Raw genomic sequence first — 7,882 nt, 5'->3', positions numbered from 1 at the left:
AATGCCCATGTAGATGTCACTCTTGGTGCTTTGTGAATGCTTCATTGTCTTAATAATATTAATAAAATATTGTGTGTATTCCATGCAGTAAATAGATATGTTCACAAATTGGTTTCTTTCATTTGGTCTTTATTTGTATTATAAATATGTACTTACTATGCACACATCTTTTATAAGCTGCATTTGTCACTTTGTGACATTATGTCCCAGGTATACTTTAAAGTTAACTTGAAATCAAAACAGTTGTGGGGCACCATTTACTTCCATAGTGTGGGATGGAAGTCAGTGCTGCCCCACAACTGTTTAGTATGGAAGCTTGTTTCTGCCACAGAATAAAAAATAAAAGTAATTGCAACTTTTTATTTCACAATTGCGAGTTTACATTCAGAATTGCATGATATAATGTCGCATTTGCGAAATATAATGTCAGAATTGCGTGATATAAAATCGCAATTGCGTGTTTTAAAGTCAGAATTGTGTGACAAACTCGCAATTCTGGGGAAAATTGGACTTTATAACTCGAAATTGCAAGTTATATCTCTCAAATCTGACTTTTTTTTCTCACATTTGCGAGTTTACATCTCACAATTCTGACTTTTAAATCTCCGAATTATGAGGAAAAAGTGAGAATTGCGACTTTATATCACGCAATTCTGGCTTTATAACACAATTGCGAGTTTATATAATTCTGAGATAAAAGTAAGAATTGCAAGATGTAAACTTGTGAGTTGTGAGATAAAAAGTCACAATTACCTTTTTTAATTTTTATTCTGTGGTGGAAAAAAGCTTCCATGTGTGGGTGAGTAAATGATGACAGAATTTTTGGATGAACTATCCCTTATCCAACTTAATGTACATTACTGACTCTTTTGTGCACAGTTCATCAGTTCATGTCATTGCAATGAAAAAATATATATATCTTTGAAATACTTTTTTTTTATCAGCCTCCACCTCTAAAACGACACTCAAAGTTGGTTGACCTCCAACCAACATTTTACTATCTAATCCTGTTGGATAAATTCCCACCTGACTTTTTTTAATATATTGTTGGAAGTGAAACATGACGCAATTGCGTATTCATGTTGACTTCAATAATAAAAAGCATCTAATCTTGTTCCATAATATTCCATCACAGAAATTCACATGAGCAGAAGGTCAGCGGTATTATTTGTCCTTTTGAAATGAAACATAAATAGCATGCAGGTTATCAATTACACATTACCCACCCAAAGCTTGTGAATAATTGAACATATCCTTTGGACAAGAGGGCTGAGCAGAAGAAAAGAGGCCATTTATGTTTACTTTATTGAAAATTGCATTATTCAAATCGCAAACACGGCTGGACCATCAATGAAAGCTGATCTCTGAAAACAACACTCTCGTTTTCTGCTCTTTATAGCACGCTGCGCGTACAGATCGAATTCTATCCGGGGGATTCGTTTTATTCATATTTGTTTTCCTCTTTGATGACCAAGATCTGGTCAATGGGGTGAATAAAAAACTGTCCTAGTTACGAGTCTCTCATTTAGATCACAGAGACATTCCCATCTCTGCTCATGCTTTCCATAGCCAGCATACCGCCTGAGCTCTCGCTCAAAACACGTGTGTGCGCTTTTCTCATGCCTCATATCTCCTCACATCATCCCTAAGCAGAGCAGAATGAGAGGGGGAGAAAAAGCCACTGTCTCTTTTGCGCTGGATGGCCTCCAAGTCTGTGGCAGCAAAGTGAACAGTGACCTCTCACTCACCTCTCCCTGCCTAAATGCACATGCACAGGCTCCCATCCATATTTCATACCAGAAATACATCCCCAGACAGTATTTTACACCCAGTGTGAAAGGCAGCCGTCAACTCCGGGAGGAGAGGCCAGGGCCTAAATCAGCTTCATGCACGCCAGCTTGGCCACCAGAGCCAAGAAAAACAGCCATCACTATCATACTGTCATCTGGAGGAGCAAGCCTCACTGTTCTGTTCGCCTACAGCGGATTAACCACAAGCTTGTGAAAATATGATGACTCTGCCATGTACCAGTGAGATTAAACTGCTTGAAATGGGAGGTGTTCTTAAGTCCTTTTGGCACGGTTTTAGTCCTCGCTAAACATGTCATATGCACGACTGGAGCAGTGCCTGTGTCAACTCAATGTGGAAAAACATGACAGAGAACCACATACATGGAGTATACAGGGTACAGTTATTCATTAACATGCTCTCGTCATACATAATAGGAAAAGCGGTCACACCAGCTGCAACATTTCTCAACATTATAGCCAGGGTATGAACAAAAGGGGGAGGGGGGGGGGGGGGGTGCTGTCCACCCTAATTAAGGAACCTCCCCACAAAGGAAGTGAAAACAAAAGTTGGGGGTTCTTAATGTACATCCAGTCAGTTGTTATCTTAGAATAAACCCCAGACAGGGTGATCAGGTCTTGCATCAGTCTGAAGGGGGTTTATTCTGAGATAACAACTGGCCGGATGTAAATTATCCTGCTTATACATGGCTACTTGCCACATAATTAAATAATTAGACACGAAATATTGATCTGAGTCTAAATATTTTATTAGCTCTATACGCAAACAGTTGCTAGCACGGCAAGTTCAAACTAGACGGACATTTAAGGGATACGGTACAGTCTTACCACTTATTACACAGCATTTCGCCACATAAATAAAGATATTGATTTGAGTTTTAATATTTTATTAGCTCACCAAATGCAAAACTTCCACTAAGAAAAAAAATTCCTAGCAAAAGTATAGCACTGCTGACTTCAGTAACCCGGTTGAGCCTGTGCTATCTGTTTTCAGCAGTTGTTATATGGGAATAACATACCACTAGATTCAAGTATTCCACAGAGACGTGTAATAAATGTGTGTATTCTTTTTACATGTAAGAATACGTTCAGTAACCTCAAAACGTTAGCTTAGAAAGAAGTAATAATGTGCTAAACGGACAATCGCGAACAGAAGTTGCATTTGCCTGCTCAATCGCTGTCTGTTAACGTTGGCGTGAAATGGAAATTCTCCCTATTCTCTTAATGCATTTAATTGATCTTTTTAACGTTATTAACGATTTACCCATGCATGTTTCACTTTTAAAAAATGACTTTGCAACTGTTTTCAAAATGTTATAACTTTTCCTTATGAAAACACCAACTTCTCTCTGGTTAGATGCAGGATTTTTCCAATTATTTAGTCTGCTTAACCCCCACCCTTCTCTTACAATTACCTGCAAGCTTGCAGTTTTTATCAGTGACTACGTTAGCATACACCCTTATAATGCAATTATAATGAGATTTAGGCGAATCTTTACCTCATGTTAACGCAATACTTTGATCAAATTGATGCGATCAAGCTTTTAATAGTATCAACCATAATCGTAGTATGATATTAGGCATATACCCATTTTAATCTTAATAAACAGGCATGTAAACAGTTTATTTGCATCTATTCCACTCTGACCAAAGTGTGAATGTGCTTGTGACGTACACGGATGCATTTCATTGCTCCTGCAGTTATGTGCAAATGTGTAAACATGGCGGGAAAGAAGGCATCGCATTTTTGTGGTGCTACAGAAAATGAGTTCAGTGTTGACAGGATTGCGTGACATGAATATAATGCAGTGTAATGATGGTCGAAAACATTGAAATTGAGACATTATAGACACACTTCCACATTTCAATGTTCTTAGCAATAATCAGAATAATGGAAATTGCATGTAAACGGGACTGAAGAGGTTTGCTTTTGTCATGTAAGCATCTTACTGCGATTTAGCCCTTACTCTGATTATTGGAAATAATCGCATCAGATAAGATTTTTGAGTTTTGGAAGCAGCATTTAACGTTGTCTTTAACCTTTAGTTGAATTTATTTGCCTTGGCAGAGACTTCTGTATCTGTTGATTTTCAGTACTATTCAATACCTGCTTCTTTTCCAATCCAGCATTTCATCTTTTTCCAATGTTTCAACCTTTTGTCATTTTACACTCTTACCTGGCAAGTGAATGATATAATCTGCCATTTTTGTGTTTTTTCCATTATCTCATTCTGTCATAATTCATACTGGATATGTCCTACCAAGTGTCTGTGTTTAATTTAGCTGAAGTCATGCTAAAGTTTCCTCAAGCTGAATGTAATGTATAAAAGATTGATTTCAGTTTCATCTTATCATCAAGATCAGCATCTGCTTTGGATCATCAAAATGCATTTCCTAAGCATTATTTCTTGACATTTGTCTCTCTCTATTCATTTTCACCCATATAGTTGTATCCACCGTCTCACTATAGTGTGTCATTGTTGTTTGGCTGGCCTTACTGTAAACCTAAAGACTGGGGGCTTTGGTCTCTCTCTCTCTCTCTCTCTCTCTCTCTCTCTCTCTCTCTCTCTCTCTCTCTCTCTCTCTCTCTCTCTCTCTCTCTCTCTCTCTCTCTCCCTCGCTCTCTCTCTCCCTCTCTCTCCCTCTCTCCCTCTCTCTCTCTCTCGCTTACCTGCAAGATTAAAACCAGCTCTGGAAAGTTTTCCTCAGTCTTAATCCTGGCATAGTTATTCCACTCTATGTAAGTGTTTATGAAGTCCTGACAAAATCCTTCCTCTTCAGCCTCTCCCGTTCTCCTTCACTTCCACTCTTTCTCCCTCTGGGGCTCCACTCTCAGAGGAGGAAGATTCTACTTTGTAAGGACAGAAATTAAGCTGTTTTTAAACTTTTTTTAATGTGTGTTTTGAAGTTTAAAGGATTATTCTGAATTAAAAACAAGTTATAGACACCATGCACCAATGCAATCAAAATGTGTTTTTTCCCCTCCATATATGTGTGTTAGCTTTGTGGTCAGTAACAAAAAGTTGAACAAACGTTGACGAAATTATCTTTTAGAAGATGTACACATTCAAAATGTACAGTCTCTACTGGGAATATGGTCCAAAAATATGAATGACTCATCCTGCACTCGTGGGGGTGTCCAGATTGTTATCAGATGCTTTCTAGAATACCATTTGCCTATCAATGACAAGAATCAAATCTTTGTTAATGACTGTGATAAACTCAAACCTATTGGCTTTCTAAACAGGCATATGTCCTTCGATGTTCTGTCCCAACCGCCCTTTTCAAAATGAACTATAGGACAGAAAATGGTGTGCAATCAAACACAGTTGATGGTGCAAAATAATTTGGCTAATTAGATGATTGAAGGTTTTTTTATTTTACATAAATGAGTCAGCGTCATAATTAGGCTTAAGCTGCATGTAACAGAGTTTTTTATTTATTTATTTGATATATAGACTTCAAGAGAACCTTTTATATTAATTTCTAATTGCCACAGAGCAGAGCTGTGAAATATATTTTGAGGAATGTTTTTAGAGAAGATGAGTAGGCTCTCAACCAAATGTGTTCATGCAATACAGTTTAGTTGCTCTTGTGGCAAAAAAAAATATGTATGGAGATGGATTATTGTAAACCTTAAAATGGAAACCTGTGGTTTCTGAGATGAAGCTCTCATGGCCACAGTTTAGACCACTGTTAACCATGTTTTGGAGATGAGTTGGCCTTGACTTGGAAGGAGATGTTTTCACCCTCATTAGATTTTAGACCAAGATACTGAGAATCAACTGTGCCAAGTAATAGTGTTTAGAAAGCAAATTTTGATCAAATGTTACAGCTCTGGCCACAGCTGAAATGATGTGATTCGTAAAACCCCTGGTAGGTTATTTTACTGCTTTCATTAACATGTGAAATCACACCGTAAATCACAAGGTTTTTTGAAAACTTTATGTTTGTTTAACATTTCATTCCCCACTGTCATAATATCTGAAAACATGTGGAACAGCTCCACGAGCCGCAGTGGATTGGATGCAAGATTAAACCACAAGGACTTCTGGACTATCTCATTTTTTTAAAAGGCACACTTGAGCAATGACGGTTAAAGCACTTTCACACTACAGCTTTTTGTAAGACTGTTTGATGCCAGAGCTTGGCTTGTTTGATAGGTGTCAAAGCATGTTTTCCGAACTTGGGTGTGCACCAACAAAACACACCAGTTTTAGGGTTTGATTCATGTAAATTCTGGTACAATTTGCTATTAGTATGAAAGCTACTGTCCTAAATTGCGAAAGTGAACCACTATTGATAACATATAATTTGCATCCTTACATGATTCCATTCACTCTATGCGAGGGTCAATAATTACCTTTCCATCCACACATTTTTATGAAAATTTTGAAAATTTTATGAAAACAGATTAGGTGATTGGATAACTGGACTAACCAGTGGACTAATCTCCTTGCACACGATGTAAAATATTGCTTTTGTCATTCTGAAAAGCCTAAGCCAAAGTCTGTCATCAAATGATTTAAGAGTAGGCCTTCTAGAGTTTGATTTTTTGTTACTATTCATTTTATTTTACTGTTCTCATAATAGCTGTATGAAACATGTAAAGACCTTCATACCTAGGGTCATGAAGGTCAACCCGACCACCCCCCCACCCCCACCCCCACCCCCACCCTCAAACAACACACACACACACACACACATGTATCCACAAATATACATACTTGCCATTTGTAACTCTTGGTCAAATGTGACAATCAATCATATGTAGAGGTTTATATCAGCTCAAGTTGCACTGTGTGAGTGTATTGTTCTGTCCTATTGATTTTTTGTAACTCAACCTTGAAGGGAAAAGATATCGCCTATGTTTGTCTTTGCAGGGTTTGTTTAGGAATGTGGTAGGCAAGTGACAATGCCAAAGGAACAGTCTCCAGGAAAATTCGACAACCTTCCAGAGGAGAAGTGTCTCCGCAGGATTGATGAATCACCTTTGACCCTTTTGGTTCCTTACGAATGAGAACTGAGTGTGTCTCAGATATTGACTTTAAACACATTTGCGTAAAGAACTGAACACCATGTTCAGACTGTACTGTTAACCAATCAGAACCTGTAGAAAAGATGTGAACTTTTCCCATGTGCCTATGAGTATTGATTATTCTGTGTCCTGGTGTTAGTTTGCAGGTGGATCCTTTTACTAACTTTCTATGGCCTGCTTTTTATGCCCTAAACTCTGTCAACTAATTAAACTTCAGATTTGACTTCTGGTCTTTAATAAACATATTGATCTCTCTTTATGGGGTCAAACACCAAACTAACACATGGGATGGGAACAGATCCCATAGAGTTAAAAGATCTTGCTGTATTTCTTTGTAGAAGCATACATTGCTATCCGCTCTGACCAAAGTGATTTGAATGCACCTGATGTGCTAATTACAACCAATGTCCCTTTAAGACAAGTCATTTCACTGAATCATGTCAGAAAACGAAATTTTTCAGATTGGATCAAGCTAATGCGCATGTGCAGTAGTGGAAGCCTATGTCTAACTGTTTCTATAGGAAACGGAGCGTCTAACGGCAGCAGTAGTGACGCGATGACTATACCAATCTATAATTTTCTCTTATTTATATATTCTGCCATATTGAGCGATGCACTTTTCCCCATTCAAAACAATATGAATGACGCATTTTGTGTTATTCTATAGTCTTTGTTACGACTTCCCAACTTATAAATACCAGAGGACTTGAACACACTCAACTTGACATATTCATTGTATTTACAGCAAACTGTTGCCTTAAGTTGTTGATCTGAAAGAAAAAAACTGGTCCCACTTTATATTAACTGGCTTTAAGTACTATGTACTTACATCAAAAAATAAGTACAAAGTACTTATTGTGTTGATGTTGTATTGTAAAACACTTGTGCTGCTATTGAGGTGTGATACGTGTAAGGTTAGGGTCAGGTGTGGTGGTATGGGTAGGTTTAAGGGTGGGTTAAGGTGTAAGGGAAGGGTCAACAGTGTAATTACAAATGTAATTACATACATTAATTACAGCTGTAATTACATGCAGGT

The sequence above is a fragment of the Siphateles boraxobius genome, unplaced genomic scaffold, assembly GCF_051911475.1.
Source record: "Siphateles boraxobius isolate OS27281-9 unplaced genomic scaffold, OSU_SipBor_1 20, whole genome shotgun sequence".
Classification (NCBI taxonomy): domain Eukaryota; kingdom Metazoa; phylum Chordata; class Actinopteri; order Cypriniformes; family Leuciscidae; genus Siphateles; species Siphateles boraxobius.
Note: the sequence above shows the minus strand (reverse complement) of the source record.